Source organism: Canis lupus, chromosome 4, assembly GCF_011100685.1.
Source record: "Canis lupus familiaris isolate Mischka breed German Shepherd chromosome 4, alternate assembly UU_Cfam_GSD_1.0, whole genome shotgun sequence".
Taxonomy (NCBI): domain Eukaryota; kingdom Metazoa; phylum Chordata; class Mammalia; order Carnivora; family Canidae; genus Canis; species Canis lupus.
Genome location: NC_049225.1, coordinates 42,356,849 through 42,383,841, shown reverse-complemented (window position 1 = coordinate 42,383,841; position 26,993 = coordinate 42,356,849). Strand labels below are relative to the sequence as shown.

The following is a 26,993-nucleotide window of genomic DNA, read 5'->3' as shown; positions in this document are numbered from 1 at the left end:
TGATGGGAGGAAAGGGGATAAGCTTGGCATCTGTCCCCCTTTTGCTTCCCACTGCCTCTCAATAAGAAGACCGGATGCTTACTCAAGAAAGGAGAGAGTGGGTGGGGTTCCTGCACTCTGCACGGTCCTTCTGAGTTAGCCTTAAGGAAGAAGGTTTTTCCAGGGGTTGCTTCCACCTCAGTATTTCCAGGTTGAGGCAGCAGATCAGAGCCTGTGGAGCTATTCCCCTTCCCAGGCTTTGCAGCCCCCGCCCCAGTTCCGTCCCAAGATGGCATGTGTGTGGCCATTTTTGCCCACTGGGGGCAGACAGCCCAGGACCTCCTGAGAGTAGATGGGCCTGCAGACCTCAGAGGACTCAGAGCCCAAAGGAGTGGTTCATCCTTGCTTTCACAGAGATTTCATGATTCGCATAATTCACAAGTTCAAGGGTAGGAGGAATTCAGGCACTGCTGGATCCAGTGATATGAACAGGACTGGTTTCTCTCCATTTCCTGCCTCTGCTTTCCTGTGTGGGCTTCTTTTTCACATGGTGGCTTCTGGTGGTCTTTCCTTCCAGATGACAAACTGGCCTCTCAGCTCCAGCCTCACATCAAATCAGGCCCGAATCCCATGGGAAAGAGCCAGAGTCTTTGACAGTAGCTCCTGAAAACCTTCTGGGCTTCTTGCTGACCAAATAGCTTATGTTGGAGGCCAGGGTAACAAGATGCACAATTGGCTTTGGGCCTGGACCACGTGGCCACCCCTGGCAATAGATAAAGGAGGAGAAGACATTGGCATGCAAACATTCAGAGCTGCCCCAGTAAGGAGCGGGAGTGGCTACCAGAAGGCAGACACACATGGTTGACCCAGAGGTCTCAAAGCAGAGCCTTCTTCTATGGCTCAGGGCTGAGACCAGGCGATCCTGGAAATGGGGCTCCGTACTATGACCCGGGATTTGGGAAGGAAGCATTTGAAAAAAAGCCAGGCTATAGCCTCAGAAATTCTGCTAGAAAACTGCAATTAATGTCTGCATGACAAATTCAGACGTTTTACCACCTAAGGTGATTCTAACCGAATTTTCTTTTACAATCAATGAGTTAGGTTCTGTCTCCCTGGGAACGTCTTTTCCTTCTGCTGAAAACTCCTATACATCCTAAAAAAAAAAAAAAAAAAAACAATACAGTGCAAACACCACCTCTTGGATGCCCTGGTAGAACTGTGCTTTCATTCACCCATTTGACAAACATCAAGTTCCTGCTTAGAGCCAGGCTCCGGGCTGGGTGACAAAGACACTGAGACCAATCAACAGGAGTGATGGGCAGATGGCGCCTGCGCTCACACAGCAGGTGGGGAGCCAGGTATTTATGAAACATACACATAAGTGTAAAACTGAACTGTAAAACGTGGCACAGCAGAGGCGCCCACTCTAGTACGAGTCTGGCCTGGTCAGGGGAGCCAGAGAAGCAGTTTGAGGCTGTGACCATCAAGCTGAGAGTTTTAGGAAGAGTAGAAACGTTGGAGTTAAGAACTCAAGAGGGCAAGGGTGAGGAATGACATGGGAAGATTCTGCTGCCAAGGGGAGGTACGGGTGGATAGGAGCAAGGGGTTACTGTTTCTGGAGGGGGAGAGATAGAGGCCAAATACATGGCACACTGGAGAGGATGGCAGAGATAGACTATGCAAGTACTAAGGGCAGCCAGGAGCCACTGAAGGTTTTATGCAGTGGGTGGTGTGATAAATTCTGCGTTGGGAAAACATTTCTTTGACCACATTGCAAAGAGCAGCTGCAGAGAGCTTGGGAGAGGCAACAGGAGTGTGAGTAGGCCAAGTGCCAAGACACAATTCCATGGTAGCCTGGACCAGGTGTGTGTGGAGGTGGACAGAGATGGGCAGAACATGGTGATGGATTGGGTGTGGGAGGGGAGCACCTGGAAAGGTCAAGGATGACCTCTGGGTTGTCGCCTTACATGTGTAAGTCAATGGTGGCATCATTCCTTAAGAAAGGGAAGGGTCTGGAAGACATAGACAAGGCTGAATTGGAAAGAGACCCTGAGGAGTCATGTGAGTGGAGGGCAACAGAAGCTCTGGGGGCAGAGGAGATCACCCAGGGTGATGGTATGGGATGAGAGAAAGAGAACCTTGGGCCAGTCCTTGAGGAGCACCAGTGTTTGATGGTCAGTTAAGGGATGTGAGCCTTGTAAGAAGGAAAAACAGGAATGGCCAGAGAAGTAGAAGGAAAACTAGGAGAGTCATGTGCCATCCAGGGTCCCCCCAGGAAAGAACTGGCACATTCAATGAGTTTAAAGGAAGAGAGTTAGAGGAGGGACTGTGTATAGAGGCATGGACAGTGTTAAAGAAACCCCAGGATGGCAGCGTGCCCAGGGACCAGCACCCCTGGGCCTGAAGCAGCTGGGTTGGAGGGCAGGTTGGTGCTGTGGCCTCGGGGATGCAGCCACCACCAGGCCTGCAGGTGGATGGGAGGAGTTTGCAGCAACACGTGCCTGACCTCCCGTCTTCCTGCTCTCCGATCTGTTGATGTCTCTCTCCTTGCCCAAACCTAGCCAGAGTCAGAGGACGAAGGAGCCAGGGTAGCACAGGCCAGGGGGACAGAGTAGGGCATGAAAGGGCAGAACATGGATCAGGGAGGGGGAAATGGGGAAAAAGCAACCCAGGTATGGTGTCATGGAAGCCTAAGGGGAGAAGGTTTCTGGGAAGAGGAAGTGATCACGAGTGTGTCACACAGCTGAGAAGCCAACAGAACAAGGGCCAAATGAGTATGATGCGTTCAGCACCACAGAGGTCACCCGTGACTTTAGAAAGAGTTTATTCTGTTGAGTAATGGGGGTAGAAGCCAGGCTGGAACATGATATGCAAGGTCTGTTGGTGGTGGTGTTAAAAGAAGAACATAGAGGTCCGGAGTTCAAATCACGTCACAACCACAGATCTGTGACGTGGCCTCAGGCCCCACCCCGCTCTAAAGTAGAGAAATTAACGGTAGCCACCTCACAGGAGAGCTGGCGGACGTGATGACACCGTGACACACAAACACCACAATCAACTCTAAAACAATGATGATGGACAAGAGAAGGACTTATTGTACATGGTGCCCCTGCCCAGAACAGTACGGAAGACCCCTGGGTCAGTCCCCTGGGGCTTGGACATTTGGGCAGAGTTCCTGTTTCTCTGCCCCCTGCCTCGGCCAGGACCTCAGCCCTGGCTACCCTGGTCTCTCCCAGGGGTAGCAGCTCAGCGGCGAGTCCCGTGGGGGCTGCAATCGCTTTGCCCCCTGAGTTTGGGGCAGAAATGGGGCTGCCGACAAATGTGAATGGAACTTTGGCCAAAGAACATCTGGTGTTTTGAGGAAGCCTGGTGGCCATGGAGACAGCAGAAGCAGGCACACATTCACAGCTGAGGATGCCTGTCTGCAGGGCTGAGGCTGGGTGGGCGTCGGGGCAGGCAGGGCTGCTGGCGCCCCAGGGCTCAGTCGGAGTCCCCCCGGGCGTCCGCGGCTGCCCCCCCCGTCCCTGCTCTCGCCGTCCTCTCTCCACCTGCCGTGTCCCTCCTCGTCGGCAGTCTGTCTGAACGCGCGTGGCCGGGATGTATCTCAGGTCTGCAGCCGCAGGGATGCGAGAATGTGACTCCCCGAGTGTCTTGTAAGTAAACTCTGTTTTCAGTTTGCATGAATGTTCGTCCGGGCGCCAACCCCAGGCCTGCAGAGGCCCTGCCGGAGGACCGCAGGACATCTGCAGTGATCTGATCAGACCTCGAAGCCAATGACATGCAACAGCCCTGTCTGAAATCTGTCTGATTGGAAGCAGAAGGAATACGGGGCCATTTTTAGTGAGGCTTTGTGATTCAGGTAACAGAGCTAGCTCCAGGGAGCCTAGAACAAAGGCGTGCCCCCCTGTGGGGAGAGACACCTCACAGAGCCCGTGCTCGCAACACAACACCCCCACCCCTGGCCAGGATGGAGGTCCCTGCCTGTGAGCATCTGGTGGTGCAGCTGTGGTGGCCACTTGCATGAGTTTGCGCACATCTGTGCACGCACTTTGCACCTCTGTGTGTTTCCATTCCCAGCCAGGGACCAGAGTGGGAGACAGAGGAGCACAGGAGGCAAGAGGCATCTGCAGTTCCAGAGCCTGCTCTGGCCTGGGGTCTCTGGGGCCCATCACAGTGCTTGGCTCTTGGGAGAACAGGAGAAGCTCTTTACTGAATGAGCACGCACTGACACTGTACCACAGGAAGCACAGCTGCTACTCTAGCAGAGGAAGCAACTGATCAGAGAGGGAACCAAGGTTCTTCTCAGCATTGGTCCATTCCCCAAAACTTTCTTTAGCTTTGTCCCCTTTGTTCCCTTGCAGGCCTGGGCAGGGGGTAGACGCTCGAGTCACATCCCAGGTTAACCAGTGATGAGCTCTGTGACCTTTGATAAGTGTCTGTCCCTTCTGGCAGCTCCTGGTGGAGGAGATAGCATTACAAAGGCTCTGTGTGCTAGGTAACAGGGTCCTTTTAGGGACAGAAAGGAGGCCATATGGCTGAAGCTGTGAAGCTGAGAGGCCAGCAGGGCCAGATCTGCAGGGTCCCTGGAGCCCTACTCAGGACTTTGGCACTAATTAGATATGTGCCATGGTCAGGTCCTGGCCTCATTCTCAGCTGAGAGTGTGCTCATCTGCAAAGGGCTCTGGACTTGACCTAGGATCCAGCCCGACCTTGGGCCCCCGCCCTGGGTTAACTAGAGATGGGTTCTCACTCAGTGTATAAGATGAGTGTTTCTAAGGGAAACCCATCCCATTACCTGGCTGAGTCTGGTTGCAGGAAGCACATGTGACTCTCAGAGCATTCTGTCCCTACACTCAGGACAACATCCTGTTTTTGTCAAGTGAATCTAAGGACATCACCACCACATTTGAGTCACTTGACATCCTCAACAACTCCTTCTAGGGTGGAGATTTTCTGGCTTTGGGGAGGGAGCATGTTTATAGATTAATGTTGCCAGTCCAGGCATGTTTCATAGCAGAAAAGAACCCAGAACACAGGAGGTGAGTAGAAAGAAGCTGGGCTTCGATTTGTTACAAAAGGTTTTCTGCTGCAGCTATGTTCCAGGGGACACAGAAACCTGTGCCTTTGTGTACAGGAGCCCCTTCTACAAAACCCAAAGATAACCTACTCTTGAATACTCCCTTCCATGGGAGGTTCACTACTTTACAGGGCAGTCTCTTGAACAGTGAAAGGCTGAGAAAAGGCTTCCCGCCTTTCTGGATTAGCCCTGACCTCGAACTCTGCAGTTCTCTTCCCCATGACACATTTGGTTTTTGAGGCCTCATCATGGATTTGAACCACATATTCACCTAATGTGACATAGTAAGCTTTGGTTCAGCAAGATTTACTTTGTCAGTAAAGGAAGGAGAAAAAAAGTTGAAGTACTTTCCCATGGCTACAAAACTCAGCTGCCCATCAACTTATCACTCAACTTTCTCTGGGCTTACGAAGGCTTATTGGTGATGAGGACCACCCTTAGGTTTGGACAAGAGGTGTGCCTGCCTTGGAATCTGTGAGATAATAAATAAATATATCTGTCCCCAGTTCCTAGCACAGAGCTCCTGATATCCTCGTACAGAATTTCCTGACTGACAAGAGCACCAGAAGCATCTTTTGTTCTAATGTTTGGTCTATGATCCCAGTTCCTGACATAAGGCTCCTGAAACCTAATTTCCTAGGTGATAGGAGTAGCTTTTGTTCCAACAAGGTGCTTCTGGGGCCTGGATGGCTCCTGGAAGGGGGGCTGGTCAGCAGAAAGACCAAGCCCTGATCAGAAGCTGGGTACTTTCAACTCATCCCCATCCTCTTGAAAAGGGAGAAGGACTAGAAACAGAGTTAATGACCAATTTCACCTACATGAGGAAGCCTCCATAAAATCCTAATAATACAGGGGTCGGGGAGCTAGGTTGGTGAGCACCTCCCTGTACTGGGAGGGTGATGCACCCCCAACTCCACAAGGACAGAAACTCCTGCCCTTGAGACCCTCCTGAATCTCACCATATGTATCTCTTCATCTGGCTGTTCATCTGTAATCCTTCATCATATACTGTAGTAAGCTGGTAAATGTAAGTAACTGTTTCCCTGAGTTCTGTGAGCCACTCTAGCAGATTGGTTGGACCTGAAGAGGGGGTCATGAGAACCTCAGATTTATAACTGGTTGGTCAGGAACACAGGACAGCCTAGACTTGTGGTTGGCACCTGAGGTGGGGTGGGGGCAGTCTGGTAGGCCTGAGCCCTTCACCTATGGGATATGACACTAGGTCAGCAGCATTGGAACTGAGTTGCATTATAGGATGGCCAGCTGGTGTCACAGAGGATTGCTTGGCATGGGAAAACCCCTACATGTTTGGTGACAGGAAGTGTTCTGTGTGAAAGTAAAGGGGACACCTAGGAGGAAGGATGGGAGATTTCGCTATGTGGGACTCCTGCTTAGATGACACCCCTCTGGTCCTCCAGCTGTGCCCTCCCCACAAGTGAGGAGACAGAAAGGGCCATGGGGTTTGGCCCACCAGGAACCCATCCCCTCTTTCCATCTAGACCTTACTCTTGGTGCCAGGACCCCAGGATTCCCTATCCTAGTAGCCCTGGGACTGCTTCCAGAGCCTCCGCACAGGCCTGTTTGCTGGGTGTGTCTTCCTGAGAAGCAGCCGTTTGCAAGAGCTGTGGATCGGCTTCCACAGCGGGCCGGACGCCCACAGGCATGTGCAGAAGGCCTCTTCCAGGAGGGGTGAGAAGTGGAAGAAGAGAAAGGGATCAGGTCATGGGCCAGGAGTGGGAGCTAAGGCCTAGTTTTCCTGCCCTGCCATGTTCTCCTGAGAAACTCCAAGGAGGTTAAAAATCTGCAAACTCAAGCAGCTAAGAAGCTATCTTTGTTAACATAGGAAGATAGAATACATTTTATTTAGCACATAGCTGACTTGATATATAACTTTAAATATTTAGACATAGGGTAAGTAGGCCTCTACATGTTTCCTCTTGCTACTGCCACAAATTACCACAAATTAAGTGGCTTAAAACAACAGAATTGTCTAATCTTACAGTTGTAGAGGCTAGAACTTGGTCTCACTGGATTAAAGTCATAGTGCCAACAGCACTGTGTTCCTTCTGGAGGCTCTAAAGGGAATCCATTTCCTTCTTTTTTCCAGCTTCTAGAGGCGCTCACACTCCTTGGCCTGAGGCCCCTTCCTCCCTCTTCAAAGCCAGCAATGGCCAGTCAAGTCTTTGTCACACTGCCATCTCTCTGACTCTCTCACCCCTGCCTCCGGTCCTCCACTTAAAAAAGACCCCTGGGATTACTTGAGCACCCCCAGATAACCCATGATAATCTCCCCATCTTGCAGTCAGGTGATGAGCAACTTGAATTCCATCTGCAAACATTGTCACAGGACATCACATAACTTCAGGTTCCAGGAATTAGGATGTGGACATCTTTGGAGGGCCGTTATCGTGCCCACCACAGCTTCCATTTGTAGTTTTGTTCCAAGCCATACAGAAATTTGGAGTCTGATTTGTTGAATCCTGAAAGAGTAATATTAGCGCCTGACAATGACTTTTAAAAAATACAATTCTCCTCAGAGTCTGATTTCTTTTAGACCTCGGAGCTATGTACCTGACACAATTTGCAGGCCTGGGCATGAGCTCCACATTTCCAATGACATTATTATGTTACTTTGGCAGTGTTCTGAGAGTAGAGATAAAAGCCCTTCAATTCTCTCAGCCTACCCTTTACAGAGGGAGAAGGGAATTGGGGCCAGACAGTGAATAGTACTAACCCTTATTCCTCCATATACCTGCTTTCTGCCCAATTATTTGGGGACAGGCCACAGAAAGGGCACTAGACTGGGAGTTATCGACTTATGCACTCACCAGTTCAGCAAATATTGATTTAACATCTGCTCTTGCCAGACCTAGTGCTTGTAGTTGGGAGACACAGAGGTGGCAAATACATAGTGGCTAGCTCAGTCACTGGGGGCAGAGGCCTTCTTCCTTCTGGGCCTCAATTTTCTTATCAATCTCATGAGCAATGGAGCCACATTGTGATGGCAGGGCGCTGGCCCCTCTCACTCACTGTTGTCTCTCCCTGAACCTTGAACACATAGTAGATGCTCAGCAAATGTTGTTGAATGAATGAATAGCCCTCCCTGATCTGACAGTTAATGACCATATCACGTCAACCAAAAAGCAGAGAGCAAAGCAAGAGGAGAACTGGCTGAGCATGTTACCATGGCTTTGAGAGAGAACATGGAGGAGTTCTAGGGTAGGTTCCTATTGCTCCTTACAGAGCACTTGCTGGAATTTATCAATCCACACAGCCACCTTATGATTGTGGGGCCTAGACGGCTCCTGGAAGTGGGGCTGGTCAGCAGACTCTTTATCATTCCTGCTTTACAAAGAAAGCAGACTTATTAAAGAGAAACATGCTTAAGACCACACAGTTGGTAAGAGTCAGAGCTGGGGTCTGAACCTGGACTCTCTACTGAAGAGATCAGCTTGTCTCCTTACCTCACTGGTACATATACAGTCACCCCAGATCCCACTTGGTGGCTGTTAACCTCTCTTCCACTACGCCCTGCTACCTTCTCATCTCCGGTGATCTCCTTGGGTCTAAACCACCTCAAGGCCAGGCTATGCTGATGGGGAATGAAGAAGGCGAAAGGGCTGAGTTGGGGCGATACTTCGAGTCCTTACCTCCTAACTCAGTTCTCTTGATTGCTCTCAGCTACTTTCCCTGAGCAAAGGCAGAAGTGCTTGATTTGTGCAGCTTCCAGGAAGTCTGCGCCAAGACCAGGGAAATTGCCATCGGCCATCTGTTCTGTTCAAGCCTTCATAAGTGTGCTGCAGGATCTAGAGAGAATGACAGTTTAAAATATATTGAATAGCTCCTGCCTCTTCCTTTATTACCCTTTGACAGGCTCTGAGGGCGAGCAGCCATTAAAGTAAGCCCCAGCAAGTGTCCCAGCAGCACGGCTGGCATCAGCTGGTACCTTTACAGCAGCCAGGGGATGGAGGACTGGGGATTTTTCTCCCCTTCTGTTTCACTTGCTGAGGCTTAGAAAACTCTGACTGGAATAATCCATTTCTGATGCCTGCTGCCGTGGAGTAGTGCACAGAGCACTGGGTTTGGAGTTAGTCAACTCCCGCATGGGCTGTGTGAACTCAGGCAATTACATCTTCTCTCTGAGCTCAAGTCTTGCTGCCAGTTATCTGTGTCCTAGCCTTTGACGTGACTGCCAAGAAACCGCAGCGGGCCTGGGCAGGCAACTGCTGACACCCCACCTCTCCTCTCCCAGGTCTACCTTAGCCCTGTTGTAAGTCAGGCAGGACCTGCAATTCGCCTTAAACTCCATTTCTTGTCCTTAACACTCTACCAAGTGGTCCGGCTGGGCCTCCGCATCCCTCCCCTGGGATCCTGGGAACATAGGAACCCCCTCCAGGTCCTGACTGGTTTCCTTTCTCTGGTGCCGAGGCATAATAGGTGTTCCTGCCTTAGCCAATGGTGTGCTTTAGATATAGTTTCATTCTCTAGATGTCCGTGTCTCCCGTCGTTCGTTTTACCCCCGGAGGTCCCGGCGAAGCCCCACCAGTGCCTGGCTCAGCACCCTGCACACACGGTAAGAACTGGTGTGGGGTTCCCAGCTGGGCTGCAAGCTGGGGAGCTTCCCACTCTGAGTGAGGTGACCCTGCCTCCTGCTGGACTAAGGGTGTGGCATTCTTCCATTCATCAACACAATGGACTGAATAAGGGGGACTCGGGTACATCTGGACCTGCATTTTCAGACAACGTCTTCAGGAGACTTTCCCCTCCCTACTGCCGCTTTCTGCTATGTTGTCTTCACCACTCTTAGGGGCTCTTCTGTCTTCTAACAAGCTGGTCTTTGGCAGCACTCAAATTACCTTCCATCCATTTAGCCAGCTTGGGCCAACTATGAGCCAATCACTGTGGCCAGAGGAATGGAACTCTGGATTGGCCAGTTCTGGGTTGTGCACACCCTCCAGTTAGCAGATGTGTGTAACCTCATCTTAGCCGAAAAGATTGAGTACGAGTGGGGTAGGTTCTCAAAAGAAAATAGGGGAAATATTTCTTAGCAGAAAGGGGAATAGTAGACATTTGGCGTGTGAAAAACAAAACAAAACACCCGAGATATCTGCCCTGGTCTCATTGGTTTCACATTACTATCCATTCAGTTCTCATCAAATATTTAGAAATGGGTTCCTTATTTGAAACTGTCCTGCATTTTCACTTAGGATCTATTTTAACCTCTGAGTTCCATCCTCTTCTGTTCTCAGCCTGCACAACCAAGCTGGGAGTAACCTCCAGGAGCCACACCATCCCCAACAGGCTGCAGAGCAGCCCAGTATTCTTAAACCTGTTAGGTTTTAAGAAGCCCTCCCTCCACCATTAACTCACCTCTGTTTCCCATGTTCATCAATTATATTACTACCACCAGTAGATATGACCCCTCAAAAATAGAAAACAGAAACCTGGCTGGCAAAATCTCAGGAATGTCTTGATGTCACAATGGCTAGCAGGTAATGCAGCATCTCAGGACCAGTTCAAAGGGGGATATTTTTAAGATCAGGCTCCCCACATAAGGTCAGTAGTTGCTTTCAGCTCAGACTAACTTCTTCCCATCACCATAACAATCGAATCTCCCATGACAGGACATTGGGATCATTATTTATCAGGAGCAAGTGTACATACAATGGCATTTGTTCTCTCTTCAGAACTCTACGCCCTCAAGGGTATTATACCTTCCTTCTTCCTGGTAGTTTCTTGCCTGATAGTGAAGTTGTGACAATGAGCACTGTACCTGTTTCTTTTGCTGCTGTAACAAATTAACGTTCATCTGGTGGCTTGAAACACAAATTCATTATCTTAGAGTTCTGGAGAACAGAAGTCCAAAATGGATCTCATCAGGCTACAATGAAGATTTCAGCAGAGCTGGGTTCCTTCTGGAAGCTCTAAGAGAGAATCCATTCGCTTGCCTTCTTCATCTTCTAGAGGTTACCTGCATTCCTTGGCTTGTGACTGCCTTTCTCCATCTTCAAAGCAACATAGAATATTCAAATCTCTCCTTGAGTCTTACCTTTCTGGCACCCTCTTTCACATTTAAAGGACCCCTGTGATTACATCTGGTCTGCCTGAATAATCCAGAATAATTTCCTCATTTTAAAGTCAGCTAGTTAGCTGCCTTAATTCCATCAGCATCCTTAATTCTCCCTTGCCATGTAACATTAATATATTCACTGGTTCCAGGGATTAGGACATGGATATATTTGGGGAGGCTGTCATTCCACTCACCATAAGCACTGAGAATTCTAGGTGACTATGGACTTTCTCAGTGATGTCTGTCTAGCATTAGAAAGTTAGAAGAATAGCAGGATTGCCTAAATACAAATAATATAAATGATCTGAAAGATGAAACAAAAACATTCTAGGACAAAAAGAAATACAGATGTCCCCCAGTGGTCCTATTTAAGAAATAACATACTTGGATGTATGATCCTGAAGAGCAGAGATCCTGTCCAAAGAGATCAGAACCTAAATGCTCCCTCCTTAGCTGGGCCCCCATTATAGCTTCCAGTTCTATTGAGGTATTAAGGTTTGCCTTCTTAGGCTCCCTCAGCACTTTCTCCTATTCTCATAAGCTTGAAGACCCCTCAAATCCATCAGGAATTATACCATATTCATTAGGCAACAGTCCTAAAGATTTGAGGTGATCTTTTGGGAGAACTCAGGTGTGAAATTATAGCCCTGCAAGTTCAAGTACCCAATAATGTAGGTCATTACAACTATGAAATATAAATTATTTCTGGAAAGGTTAGATTAATGACTGATGAAGGGTAACCAGATGTTTGGAGGACAACCCTTTCTTAAAGGACTGTTATGTTCTCCTGGTCCCACTGACTCATACAGACCTCATAGGCAGAATGGCTCAAGGTCAGCATTACTCATACCGGGTGTCAGATTGATTCCTACCACATCACAATCCCAGGACTCCAAGTTGGAGCCTTGATGTTGATCCCTTCTCCTTTCCCATATTCAGCCTGGATCCCCTCCCTGCACTTTCTCTATCCTCTTGTGTTATGGAGAGTACTGTCACTTCCATTAGATTGAAGGCAATTATCACGTCCCATTCACCTCTTTGGGCCCAATGTCTTCCATGATGATGCTCTCTTTGTTAGTTCACTGCTGTTGCTTATCCCTCCATACTATATTTGGAAAAACACTCAACTTATGAGGCAGACCTCACCTCCCACCATAAAGCTGGGAATGCCAAATACCCTCTGCCCCAGCCTCCCTTGCAGCTGTGGTGAACATGAATGTCCTAGGCCAAATCAACCAAATTCTCCTGCCCCAAAGTTTGAACCAGAAGCGGTGACATGAAAAATGAAGAACCACATAGAACCTATTGTGAAGGAAGTGGCAGGGAAGCCACCATATCTAGTTTCCAGGGACAGCATCCAGAATTTAGCCTCAGTGCAAGCTGACAGGGATAGGGAGTCTTCACAGGGCCAGTTCTTCAATGTCATTTCAGGGGTTGTTTCTGGCTCATGGCCTCAAGTTGATTTTAGTCTCTTAGAGATTCAGTGAGCCAGCTAATGTCACTTAATCAATCCCCTTTCTGCTCTGATAAGCCAGGCTTAGCATTTGTCATTTACAAATAAGACCCTGAATGAAACAGATGGTTTTGAGTCTCCAATTGGAGTCATCCACACATGCCATTTCTTCCACCTGGAGCCATCATCCACATCCCTGTTCTTCCACATAACTTGTACTTATCCATCTAAGGGCCAGCATTGGTGGCTCTTCCTTTGAGAAACCTCCCAGATTACCCCAAGTCTGGGCTCCTGCAGTACTGTGAGTCCCTCCTGGCAGCACTTACCTCTCTGGATCTCGTCTGTTCATTTCTGTATCTCCCTCACTGCTCTGTGAGTTATATGAGGAGAGATACTCTATTTCATTGTATTATAGTACCTGGCTTATTCGTATTGTTGAATGAATGAATGAATGAATGAAACTATCGCAGGTCAGAACAATCCCCAGTAGAGCCCCCACCATCACTTTCTGGCAGTGTAGGGCATCTTAAGCTTTCAGATTCAGGGCAATTGCCCTGTTCTAGAACCCCTCCCTACAATGGTGCTGCCTTATCCTACTTCCACCAGCACTTCTTATGTATCCACTGGGTGTCAGATCTCTTCCTTCCCTCTTCCTGCCCACATTTAAGATCCTTCAGGTAGAAGCACTTACACTGCCACTGTCCTTCTTCCTCAGCCAGTCATGGAGGCCCTGGGCATTTGGAGGAGTGGCTGTTGCTCCTTGGGAGAAGCGCGGGCTAGCTGCAAGCCTCTTTAATGGGCAGGTTGCCATGGTGACTCTATAATAGAGAGAATTGCTTGAGAAACACTGACCACCAAAGGGAACAATTACCAAAGAGGCATCCATTTATTTAACCATTTTCAAGACTGGGTAAGACATAAAGCCACAAATGAAAAGACACCGCAAACAAATAATAGTGCATGAGCTGGTCTGGACCCAGTTCCAGGCCTGCTCCTCACTCCTCCACTCCCACTGCAGAGAGAGAAAGTTCTGCTTTTCAGTGATCTGTAACACTGGTATAAAATTACAGTTTTTAATAGTTACCAGCTATTTGCTCAGCACCCATTATGTGCCACATACTCAAACAGATATTTAAAATGTATTTTCTAATTCTGAAAATAACCCTGTAAAGTGAGCATCGTTATTCCCATCTTACAGATGAGGAAACTGGGGCCCATGGAGTTTAAATGACCTGTCTAGGGTTGCAGAGGTGGGAAGTTCAGGGGCAGTGTTTCAGTTTACACTCCGCTCAAGGCAGCAAATTCTCCCTGTGTTATAACACTGTCATAGCATCTTCGTGAGAAAGCTTTTTCAGGGATGCGACTCCAGCTCTCTCCTGTCTTGTCTGCACCATGTTCTATTGTCATCTACTTCAAAGATAGGCAGTTGATTTGTTTATCCATTCACACATACATTCATACAGACCTACCAATTTCAAACTTCTAGTGCAAAACCAGCAAGCTTTGTGGTGGGCACTTGGCACACATGCTAAGTTAAAAAAGCTTCTCCATAAATGCTGAGCTTCCAGTCCATTTTTTTCTACTCCTGAAAGTAGCCTTTCCTTTCTGAACTGCACTTTGGTTCCTGACTTTATCAGCCTAAGCTCCACACTCAGTTTTGTGAGCTGCACATTGCTGCAGCGTGTAAAGAGCCCAGAGCCTAGCCTGACATTTGGAGGGCTGAGGAGAGCACAGAGGAAAGTATGACAGATCCTGAACTGGCTGCTTAGGGTTGAACCCCAGTTCTCCTGCTTAGGAGCTAGATGATCTGGAGCAAATGGCTTAAGGTCCCTGTGCCTCAGTTTCCTTCCTAGAACTCAGAGCTAAAAAAAAAAAAAAAAAGAAAAGGCACCTTCTCCATAGGATCATCATGAGGATAAAATAACAGAATCATGCACAGAGCTTTGAGCAATGCCACCGGGTTTGTTGATGGCCCAATAACATCAGCCAGCCCTGGAAGTAGCAGCAGTTCTCAGTCTCAGTAATGGGTCAGTGCTCTCAAGTTCACCTCTGGCCCACCTCCCCATGCAGCTTCTTCTCCTCTTGGATAACCAGGAGCAGTTGTATGGCCCTAGGGTCTCTACTCACTAATCAGGATGCTCATTCCAGCCACCAACGGCTATCTTCCTTTCTCCCATTCTGTGAGCATCTCTTCATGTAAAACATACATGGGATCATGTCTCTCCCAGGTAAAAACTCTTCCATGGCTCTCTGTAAGCCTAAATTCCACCCAGACTCCCCAGGGGAGTGTGAGGCCTCCCCTGACCTAGCCCCTGACCTAGCCCCTGCCTACTGTCCAGCTTCACCTCATCAAAACCATTTGCAGCTGCCAGAGCTTAAGGATCTGTTTGACCTAATGGTTCCCCTGACTAGAAACACTTTTTTTTTTCTCTTTCTCTGGCCAACTTCTCTCGTTTTTAAGGTTCAGCTCTTGCAGAAAGTGAACCCTGGCCATGCCAAGTGCCTTCCATTTTGTAGCTGATAACATCTTTGTGTAGTTCAAGCAGAGCACTTGCAGCACTCCATTGTAATTGTTGCTTCTGCAGGATCAGGGAGGGCTGAGCTGTGTCCTGGCACTGACACTGGCAATAGGGGAGGGAGGGCTTGAAAATATTTAGAAGAGTATATGAAAATTACTGAGAACATAAATATGAAGATGTTCATGACTCTGAAGCTGGCCCAGCACTCACAGCTGGGCCCTGGTGCTGACTTTTTGAATATAAATGATTTCACAGAACATAGAGGTAAGGCTACACTGACCAGGATGGAGCAAGTCACAAATAAGACCACTTTGTAGTCATGTCTGAGCACAGACAAAATGGAACATTGAGGGGGCACCTAGGTGGCTCAGTGGTTGAGCGTCTGCCTTGGCTCAGGTTGTGATCCTGGGGTCCTGGATAGAGTTCCGCATCAGGTTCCCCACAGGGAGCCTGCTTCTCCCTCTGCCTGTGTCTCTGTCTCTGTCTCTCTCTCTCTCTCCTTCTCGAATAAATAAATTTAAAATAAATAAAGTCTTCAAAAATGGAACATTGTCTGAACCACAAAAATGACCAAGGTCCCCCTTTCCAAGCTAATCTGAGGAATGGCTACTTATTTACCAATGACAGTATCATTCCTCTACCTTACTGATTGAATTTATAAAGATCCCTATTGATAGAGTTACCTTTGCAGCCTGACAACATCCAACTAAGGGCACAGCCCCACTTCTCTGAGCACTCCCTAAGTTCACCTAGCACAAGCCTATATTCTTGAGTGAGTCTTTCCTCATACCCTCTTGCTCAGGTACTTCATTGCCCCCCCATGATACACATCTACTCTCACTGCAGACTCAAGAAACCCAGCTCTGTTGAACTAAAGTGTGTCCCTGGAGGCCTTTGGTTAAAGGGCATTGGTATCACTCAGGTTCTATCACCCTGAATTTGTTAAAAGAAATCTTAATTTAAAAATACCTGCGGGATCCCTGGGTGGTGCAGCGGTTTGGCGCCTGCCTTTGGCTCAGGGCGCGATCCTGGAGACCCGGGATCGAATCCCACGTCGGGCTCCCGGTGCATGGAGCCTGCTTCTCTCTCTGCCTGTGTCTCTGCCTGCCTCTCTCTCTCTCTCTCTGAGTGTGACTATCGTAAATAAATAAATTTAAAATAAAAAAAATACCTGCAAAACTAATGGTGAGCAATATATTTCTGATAGAGAGCTTGTGCTGTAGCAGAGTACCCTGAGCATCATACTGCTTTCCAGAGAGTTGTTGCCTCAGATTCTTCTTCGCTGTGGACCTCCTGGCTGTCTATGATGGGTGTGTCTCCCCTGGAAGAACATCAACTATCATTTCTTGAAAAATTGAGTGTCATCATTGGATAATGACATCTGCTTCCTAGGGAGCACATGGCAGATGGTGTCCATCCCAGGAGCTTCTCTGTACAGATAAAGCCTGAGTCGGTGGCTGTTGTCATAGTTTGGTTACTGTCTGCAAGGCCATCCTCAAAAATGCCTGGTGATATCACTGCCATCCAGTGGACACCGTTGTGGCTCCATTTCTACCCCCAGTCCTGCTTCCTGTGGAAACATCAATGAGGATGCTGATTGATAGCACCTGGGACAGAGAACAGAACAGATTTGGGTGCTAAGCGCCCATCGGAGACATATTATGTGGTGATTGGATCTTCTCTGACAGTGGATGCATAATGGGTCTAATCTCTCACAGAGGCAGAAGGCCAACAGATGCTAGTCTGCCTTGTGAATGATTATTTCTTTTCTTTGTAGAAATTCAGAGTATCTTAATGGGCAAGATTAAAGTCCAGGTAAGGCCTCTCCTCAGCAGCCAGAAAGCACCTGGCGTTTGTGGCAGCAGAAATCCAATATGAAACCCAGATGATAAAGATGGCAATGGGTGTCACAAATGTCCCATCATAAATTTCTACCTGGAATGAGAACCAGGGCATCACAAATGTCAGCAAAGGCCAGTGATGGCTCTAGAGAGGGATATTAGGCCAGGATTGATCTATGAGGAAGTCTCATTCAGGGCTCCCGGCACCTCCCATCCATGGGCTGAGCTGACATGGGCAGGTGTCAAATTGTCACCCTTCTCCTCACCTCTCAGAAAAGTAAAACTTCTTTATGATGCTTTTTATCAAATTTGTCTTTTGCTGTTTCTTCTCTCTCGCCCCTCCCCTTCACTTCGTTCCTGACAAACAAATGAACTGTTACTCTGTCAGTTATTTATCTGAGTAATTTCTTGATGAAATTGCAAATATAATTGAATTTTCTGAAAACCATGAATTCAAATGAGGCAACAGTAGAGGAAACAGCGTGATTAAGGAATTGTTATTCGCTGGCTGTACATCATTACCACCCAGAATTCGTCGCCGGAGCGCTCACAGATGGAGTCACTGAACTATGATTATATTTTAGAAAATGAAAGGGGACAAATCTAAAAAGGCAATAAAGCAAATTAGGAGCCTTCTTGAGGGATAGGATTATTACTGATTAAGTATATTTGGCATCAAAAATGTGCTAGCACTTTGGCAGTTTAAATTACACATTCGTGCAGTCAACGTTTTTACTGGTCTCAAAATTCGTGTTATTTTGGTCTTCTAATCACATTTCCTTTCACCCTCCAAATTGACAATTTGAAAGAACATTAGAAATGCTCTTTTCTGAAGGACCATTTGCCTTCAAAATGCATTTACACTCAGCAGCTATTAAAAGGGTATCACCCACTCATTTAGTTTCTCAATTTAACTTTAAAGGAAAGTTACTGTACTAGAGGAAGTAGCCCCCATTTCAATATAACAGTCTTCGTCATGTCTCTCCATATGCTGGATTAGTGCTGTAGGATTGCGGGAGGCAATTTGCAGGCATCCATGGCCACCATGTGACCCACTGACTGGAGGTACGCTGCCACATACCCTATAGGAATGGAACTACATTCCTGTTGTCAATTCACTTTTTAATGGATCTGAGAGTAACTTTGGGGCATATCTCTTGAAGAGCACTCTAACAGAAGTCAGAGTTAAAAGAATTTCCTTGTAGTCCTGGCTCACCCTCCTATCAGCTGTGTGACTCTGGATATATCATTTCACCTCTCTGAGCCTCCGTGTTCCCATTTCTACAAGTACATAGTACCTGCCCCATAAGGTTGCTGGGATGGCAACTGGAGATGAACGCCTATGGTGTGCTTGCACTGTGCCCTGTGCACAAATGATGTCCATAAGGGTGTTTCTCTCTGCCACCCTCCTCACCCTCTATAATCATGATCTAATCCAGCCTGGATCTCACTCTGGAGGTCTCTTTCACCAAGAGGATCATATCTATCAATTTTCTCTCCTGGTGCTCATTAACCAGTGGAATTCTACTTGGCCAACACTTTCAGCTCCATTCAATGTCTCTTGTCCCTGGGTACAGTCCCCAGGGTAGAGCTGAGCTAAAAAATCCCTGCCCAAATGCCAGCCCCATGCAAAGCAGCTTAGGCCAAAACTAGGCCTTGGTCTTTAGAGAGAGTCCTGGCTCAGGGTCTCAGACCCTAGGCCAGGGTTGAAGGTGGCAGGAGATGAGCAAAGAAAATCCTAGAGTGCAGGGTCACAGAAAGGGTACTCACTCATCACAAGATGGGCTTGGGGCCCTCCTCCTCCAAGGATAGGCATGGCAGATTATTTCCCAGGATGACAGCATCCTACATTGTCATCTGTGGTATCATCTGGCTAATCCTCCCATTGAAGCTGGGGTTTGTGTATCCTCCCCTGAAATCTGTATGGTACTTGACTGACCAATAGAGTTCAGCAGAAACGACCTCATGTGATCAAATGACCCAACTAAGGCTAGATCATCCAAGGCAACTCAGCTTCCACCTTGCTTACTGGAATGCTCTCTCTTGAGATCTTTGGCTGATTTGTAAGCAGTCTGCCTATCCTGAGATCCCCAAGCTGTAAGGAGGTCCAAACCTGTCCACATACACAGACCATGTAAAGAGACTCTAAGACTCCCTGAAATGAGATGGATGTCCAACCAGGCCCCCACTGCAGCCACCATCTAGCTGCACTTGCATGAGACACTGAGCCAACACCCAGATAAGCCTTTCTTGAGTTCCTGACCCACTGAGATGATGAGAGAGAAGAAAATCATAGTGTTGTTTTAAGCCACCAATTTTAGAGGCGATGACTGGAACAGAGGGGTGGGGGGTGGGTCCACTGTGGAGTAAGTTCCATTAAGTCAAGTGCATCTGTTTTACCTTCGTCCACACCATCTTCATCTCTCTCACCTCTACCACTTACCTGCTGTATGACCTTGGGCAAGTCTCTCCAACCCTCTGAGCCTCTGTTTTCTCATTTCTAAAACAAGGTCATGGTAGTACATCCTCATCAAGTGATTATGAGGATAAAATGAGACAGTTATGAAAAGTGCATAGACTAGTACCTGACATGTAATTTAATAAATATTAGCTATCCTGGAGAGCTACTTCAGAATTGGCAGCATGATGTGGAGAAACTGGAACCCTCATACGCTGCTGCTGGGAATATAAAATGATGCAGCCATTGTGGAAAAACAGTTTGCTGCTTCCTCAGTAAGTTAAATATAAAATTTTCCACATGACCAGCAACTCCACTCCTGGGTATATCCCCAAAAGACTGGATAACAAGCATTCAAACAAAAACTTGCACATGAATATTCACAGAAATGCTATGCACTATAGCCAACAGGTGTGAACAGCCCAACACCCATCGAAAGATGAATGGATAAACAAATGCTGTGTATCTATTCAATGGAATATTCTCTATCCATAAAAAGAAATGAAGTACTGATACTTGCCATAACATAGATGAAGCTTACAAATATTAAACTAAGTGAAAAAAAGGCTACAGGCTTTTTTCAACAAAAGATACCTCTTATATAATTCCATTTATGTGAAAAGCCCAGAATAAGGAAATCTGTAGTGACAGAAAGTATATTTAGTGGTTACCGAGGACTACAGATGGGGCTGGGGAGAAAATGAGCAGTGACTACTGGTGGGAACAAATTTTTTTTGGAAGTGATAAAAATGTTCTAAAAGTGATTGTGTTACTGGTCACAGAACTCTGCGAATATACCAAAAGCCACTGAGTTATACACTCTAAATAGGTGAATTATATAGTATGTAAATTATGTCTCAGTAAATCTGTTATATAAAAACATGAATTAGCTATCCCTAAAATCCCCACTGGTTATCCTGCCTCCAACTGCCCACTTTCATTCTCCTCTCTGGCCTCGTCAGTGCAAATAAAACATACATACATAAAGCAGATTGTGTCCCTCCTCTGCTCAAAATCCTCCAGTCCCTCCTGATTTCACCTCAAAGTTAATTCATTATAATAGCTATGCTGATCTGAACCTTTTACCTCTGACATCATCTCTGTCCACTCTTCTCTTTGTGTGCTTCATTCCAGCTACACTGAGCTCCTTGCTCTCCCCCCAACACATCACGTATATTCCAGCCTCAGGACATTTGCGTTAACTCTTCCCTCTGCCTGTACCATGCCTTCCTCAAATAACTATATGCCTCACACTATCACTTTTTCTACATTTTTGCTCAAAAGTCAACTTCTCAAGAAGGCTTCACTCTGAGGACACCATTTAAAATTATGACTTGTACCCACCTTCTCTACCACTCCCCAGGAACTTTCAATTTCCCTTTTCTTGCTTTATTTATACTTTTACCATAGTATCTATCTCTCAGGATTCTCTTTAATTAATTAATTAATTAATTTATTTATTTATTTATTTATTTATTTATTGAATCTATTTATTGTCTAACCCCTTCTACTAGAATATACCCTCCATGGAACAAGGAATTTTTAAATCTGTTGTGTTAATTGACTTACCCACAGATACATAGTAGACACTCAAAAAATTGCTAAATTGTTGGACTATATCTCACTCCTCTGTTCTTCCTTGATCTCAAGATAAAGCCCAACTTCACACACTCCTGCATGACCTGCCCAACCCTTTCACTTCAGCTACATTCGGCTATTACAGCTTTCCTACCATTCTCTGTATTCCCAAACTCTGAGTCTCAGCCCATGTTCTCCTTCTGCCTAGAATCCCCATCGCTAGCATGTATTATTATTCCCCATTGTACAGATAAGACAACAAAGGCTTAGAAAACTCAGTCATTTGTCCAGGGCCTCTGACTTCAAAGGGCTTATGGTTTACTGGGGAAGACAGATTTTGATCAAATCATAACACTAATACATATGCATTATATATGGAGATACTGCTTTGAATGTCATCTGAACTGGAGGGCAGAGAAGGCTTTCTGACCTAGGTCTGAGCAATGAGTGGGAATTTGCGAGTAAGATAGGTATGAGAGCACATCGGAACAGCATTCTAGAACATTTATGCCAGGTCCCAAGAGAGAAGGAAATGGTCCATTCCTGCCAATGAAAGACCAGTTTCTCTGGGACACAGAGGGTAGAGGGGAATAGCAGGACAATCAGGCAGGGGAGGGTCAGGAAGGCCACATTGTGAAGTGTAAACTTTACCTTAATAGTTACATTTAACCACTGAGGGGTCTTTGAAGGGATGATCAGAGTGATAAGCCTTGCATTTGTGAACTGTGGTTTGGAGGACAAGTGAGGGGATTTGCAGGACAGATGTGGGAGATAGTGAGTAGGCTCTTGCAATGGTCCAACAAAGAAATAATGCCTAGCTGGCACTAGGGTGTTTTAAATTGAGATGGAGACAAGTAGGAAGGTTAAAAGATATTTATGAGTTAAGAATGGACAGGACATGGTGACAGATGAGGCATGACACTAGAGAGGAAAGGCAGAGCCAAGCATAACACCCAAATCTGCATTGCATAATAGGGTGAATGGTGGTGTCATTCACTGAGAGAGAACGCCCAAGAGGAAGATGTGGTTGACAGGGGATAGGGCATGAGTTCAAGCTGGACCACATATCCAAGTGAATTTGACCAGTGAGAAAGCAGGTATATAGGGCTGGAGCTTGGAAGACAGGTCTGGAGTAAAGATACAGACCTCATCTGTGAAGAGATAGTGACTGAAGTCAAAAGAATGGATGCAATTGCCCAAGGGAAGAGTGAAAAGTGAGAAAGGTAAATGATCTACGACCAAGTCTTACAGCTGAGGAAGCAGAGGAATAGCCAGGAAGGAGAGATGAAAATCAGGCAAGGATGATGTCATGGAAGGGAGGAGAATACAGTGTTTCAAATGCAGCAAATCTGAAGTCAAACATTACAGAAAAGTCCAGCAAAACAAGACTGGAACCTGGCCACTGGGTGTGGTGACATGGCTGCCATTGGTGACCCTAGGGAGAGAAGTTTTGGTGGAGTGAAGGCGCAGAGCCAGAGTACAGTGTGCTAAGGGACGGGCAAAGATGGGGACAGGAACATACCCAGTGTAGACAACCCCTGAAAGCAGTTTGGCCATGACCCAGAGGAGATAAAAGGGAAGATGGCTAATAGGGCTTGGGAGTCACAGTACTTTCGTTTACTCTTTTTTTTTTTTTTTTTTTTTTTTTTGAGATTGATTCAAGCATGTTTAAAATGCTAATGAGAAGTATGCAAGTGAGAGGGAACTGTGGAATGCTATAGGAGGAAGAAAATGATGGATGTCAGCAATAAGAACGTGTGAAGCCCACAGCAAGACCAGGGTATGGGTCTGGGCCTCAGCTGGGAGGAGGGCCAGCTGTATACTCACAGGAAGAAAGGAGAGGCAGGTGCAGGTGTAGGGAGGCCAGCGGGTGCAGCAGCAGGCAACAGAGTGGGACCCCACACATGGTCCAAGTTAGGAGGGCATCCTCTTAGGATGAGGGAGGTGACAGTGGCAGGCCCATAGGTTTGAGCCATAGTGGAAATGGTCACCAAGGGAGCAAGTTGGATTAATTTAAGGAATAGAAATGGAGACAAGGCATATGAGAAAATGCTGAAAATAAGGGGAAATTGGGACCTTAGGGCAGCAATTACAGAAGGGGGAGAGGAAAGATTGGGGTAATGGGGAGGGATGGAAGACATCCAGGTGCAAATACAAAGATAGGTGTCATGAAGTAGAGAAAGTCAGGAGTAGAATCCTCAAACACAATTCAGTGAATGCTACTGTGTCAAGGTTCAGATTGAAATACATTTTAGTTATACAGTTTTTCTTATAAGTAATTCATGCTCATATTCAAAATGTATTTTTTAAAAGTTCGGAAAAGCATAAATGGAAAAGGGAAGTCACCATACCCTAGACATGCTTGCTATGTGCCATTCTCAGTTTATCTTTTTACATTTTAGAATGTTAACTCAGGTTCTCCAATGAATTGATCTTAAGAATAAGTGCTTCTTGGTCTTGTTAACAAGGGAGCCAGCATAAGACAAAAGAATTAGCTAATGTGTACTTCTTAGGGGTATGTGTCTATAAGGACAGGAATACACATGGGAGGTTTTTATGGGCCAGACTTGAAGATGTTCATGTCACTTCTCCTTCTATTCAAATCCCTGAGAACTCAGTCACATGGTCATACCTAATTATAAGAAAGGCTGGAAGACATACACTCTGGAAGATGACTCTTGTGGTCAGCTAGGAGCTTCAGCCCACAGTAGGGGAGCAACTTTTACCCTGGGAATATTTGGAATTAAGTGGATAAGTGTAGTAGAAAATCATACCCTTTGCAACACAATATTTGTGCTTTGTAATAAGCTGAGCTTATATACCTGTCATGTTTAAGAAAGTGTGGCCTTTTAGAGTCACAGACTAACTTTTCCATTCTAATGTAAAATAATTAATTGAGCAATTAATTGACTTCAGATTTTAAGTTGAAATCTAACTAATAAGTATTGGAACCTGTAAAAGAATAAAAGATTTGCTGTATTTGTAAGTTTAATGAATTATATTTACACTAGTTACTTAATACTTAAAAGGTTTGTTAGACAACTGAAGTACTTAAAAAGAGATTCAAATATATTAAATCTATAAATGCAGTTTACAATGTTTACAGCAATTTAATTAAACCCATTTGTAAATGCGAAGAAACATTTCTCAAAGGTGCCCTTAAAAGTGATTGTTAAAATTTGCTAGACTTATAAATAAATAATAGGATTTGTAAACTAAACTTTAAAGCATATGAAAGAACTTGGGTCTGTATGAATTTGTAACTTTAATAAATTGAACATTAATTTTAAAAACCGAAGAAACCTTTGAATAATATTTTAAGTGCCAGAGAGCTTTCCTCAGGGCATCAAATTAATAGTTTTTTATTATTAAAAAAACATATAGTTATGATAAAAAATTCAACCAACATAGAAGGGAAAAGGTGAAGCCCCTAGGGCCAATCCCCCAGGCAACCATCACTACTAGTATCTTGAGGATCCTTGCAGAAATCCTCTACTCATCCACTTATGAAACACCCTCCCCTCTGCTACCCCACCATTTTGTATACAAAGAGGTCTACTCTGTCTAATATTCTGTACTGGTTTTTTCGCTTAATGATATAATTCACGTAGCTTATAAAAATAAAGGTAAAAGCTGCTCCCTTCATCCCTCACCTCTTTCTTGGCATATGGCTTCCCCTCTCCCCTTCAAGTTGTGGCCATACTCATCTTGAGTATGGAGCTGGTGCTCTATTCCCACCCAATGTCCCTGGCCCACCTTTCCACTCACCCCACAAACCCCCTCAGCACACAAAATGGCACATACCCAGGTACCAATGGCTTCCACAGCAGCAAATCCACCAGAGAGGACTCAGTTCTTTTCCTCGATCTGTGGCCGTGACAGTTTGCTCTCTCTTTCTTCTTGCTCACTGGGCTTCCCACAGTCTCTACCTTCTCCTGCCCTCTACCACTTTCTTTCCTCACATGTTCTCCTACTTAGATATCACATCTACAAGTACTTTAGAACCTGGTCCTTAAGTGTCCTCTTGTCATCCTAAACCTTTTCCTAAAGTGTGTCTCTGCCCACAGTTTCTGTCCCCACCTATGAACAGCTGATGCATACATTTGTATGTCTCCAGCCCGGGAGCCCCATCCAAATTCTTAATAGATCTAGACAACTACTCAAGAAGCTCTTCTTCTCCAATGGCTCAAAGGAGGACTGGCTACATAATTTATTTGGCTTAGTGCAAAATGAAAATGAAGATCCCTTTGCTAAAAATGTATTAAGGATTTCAAGATGGCAACAGAAGAGTATTAAACCACGTGTGGGCCTTATGTGACTACACAGGTCTTGCACCCAAGAGGTGGCCCCATTCAGAGACATCTCAAATTCAAGCCTATAAAGAAGCACACACCTCCCACCCTACCACCAAATCTGTCCTTTCTTGTCTTTCCTGTTTTCATAGATGGCAGGGCTACCATCCAGCCCTTATCCATGGCACCACCAAGCCCCCCAACAAGTTCCTGCTCCTGCCGCTGGCTATCCCACCTGCAGCCCCCCCAAGCCACCATCATCTCCTTTCTGACTGGCAACAGGCAACAGCCTTCTCTTGATCCCCACACCCTCTCCCCACATCATTCTACCATCTCCACTACGCTCAGAGAGGGTTTGTTGGTTTGTTTTCTTCAAAATATAAACCTAACTATGATGACTTATTCCCCACCCCCACCCCCCGCTCCATCCGTTTCCCCCACAATCCCTTGCTGAAAACCCCTTAGCGCCTTCCCATTGAAAATCTCTTTCCCACATAATCATTTTTCTTTTGACTTTTTTTTATCATATAGACATTTTTATGTTTTTGTAATCAAATATGTCAGTCTTTTGTGGCTTTTGAGATTCATTGTTTTTCTCAGAATGATTTTTTTCCTACTCTAATATTATAAAAATCTTATCTGTGTTCCTTCCTATATCTTGCATTCTCTCTTTTTTCTTTTTTGCATGTAAATGTTTGATCCATGTTTGGATGTGAGGCATGAGCCTTCAGCTTTGTTTTACTCCCAAAGCCCAGTAGCCCTCCTCCAGTGTCCCCTGACTGAGCCATCTTTTCCTCTCTGAATTGCAAAGCCACCTTTACCTGGTCCTGAATTCCTATTGGCATTAGGGCTTATTTCTGGACTTTCCACTCTATCCCATGGATCACTCTTTCCTCGGGTACACGTTTTCTGATGGCCTGATGTGAATCAAGGATAAAACCTAGATTCTTCCAGGGCATGAATGTCCTTCGCTCAATCCCCCATAAATAACAATTGCTTCCACTAGGCTTTTCTCTTTCTTTCTTAATAAGAGATGGCGATAACAGAGGTCTGAGACTCTATTTTCTGGCGAGGTCCAGAATGCTATTACTCTGGGCTATTGATTGAGGGCAGAGCTATCAGCACATGTAGAACTGATACCATTGTGTGGGAAAACTGAAGAGCCCATCAGAGATTCCATCCCATCCTTATCGAAGGAGCTGCAAGTCTTTGAATTCCTAGCACTTGTTCATGCCTCTGGGCTTTCCCTTGGGTCCTTCCCTCCTCTACTTCTTCTTTCCTTCTGCTAAACTATCCAAATCTTCAAAACTTAGCTCAGGTGTCCCCTGTCAATAAACCTCTCCTGAGGCTCCTCTGTGCTGCTGGCCTGGGTTCACCTCTGCCGCAGCCCCTAGCACATGCACACCATGAATGACATCCCTTCTTGCCCCACATCCCTCTCCCCAGACAGGGGGCAAGACCCAGATCTGGATTGACTTGTGCTCTCCACCTTGCCCTGACCCTCAGCCCAGCTCTTTAGGGTGTGCGGGGTAGAGGCATCTATTGGTTTTCTGTACAAAAGCTATACCTGATTATTATAGAAGAGAAGATCCAGATAAAAGAATAGCTCTAAGTAATCTCATCTCCCAGTCCCAATGCCTTTTCCAGAAGAAGCCGCTATTGGTGTGCTGGATAGCTTGGTAAATGTCTGCAGAAGAAATGGCCAACTTTCCTGCAATGGAGGGCT

The 26,993-nt window shown here is 46.2% G+C and overlaps 1 protein-coding gene and 2 long non-coding RNA genes across 3 annotated transcripts in view; 2 read left to right on the top strand and 1 right to left on the bottom strand.

The window, feature by feature from the left end:
• KCNIP1 (potassium voltage-gated channel interacting protein 1) overlaps positions 1-26,993 on the top strand; it is a 339,679-nt gene that overhangs the window by 73,716 nt on the left and 238,970 nt on the right. The window lies entirely within an intron of this gene.
• Positions 382-10,560, bottom strand: LOC102151981. Its single transcript, XR_005358203.1, has 3 exons — positions 10,427-10,560; positions 8,707-8,862; positions 382-742 (listed from the first exon to the last, which is right to left on the bottom strand). It is a non-coding gene; the product is annotated as an uncharacterized LOC102151981 (long non-coding RNA).
• Positions 3,406-17,236, top strand: LOC102152044. The gene is made up of 3 exons (XR_005358204.1): positions 3,406-3,632; positions 9,545-9,629; positions 16,306-17,236. It is a non-coding gene; the product is annotated as an uncharacterized LOC102152044 (long non-coding RNA).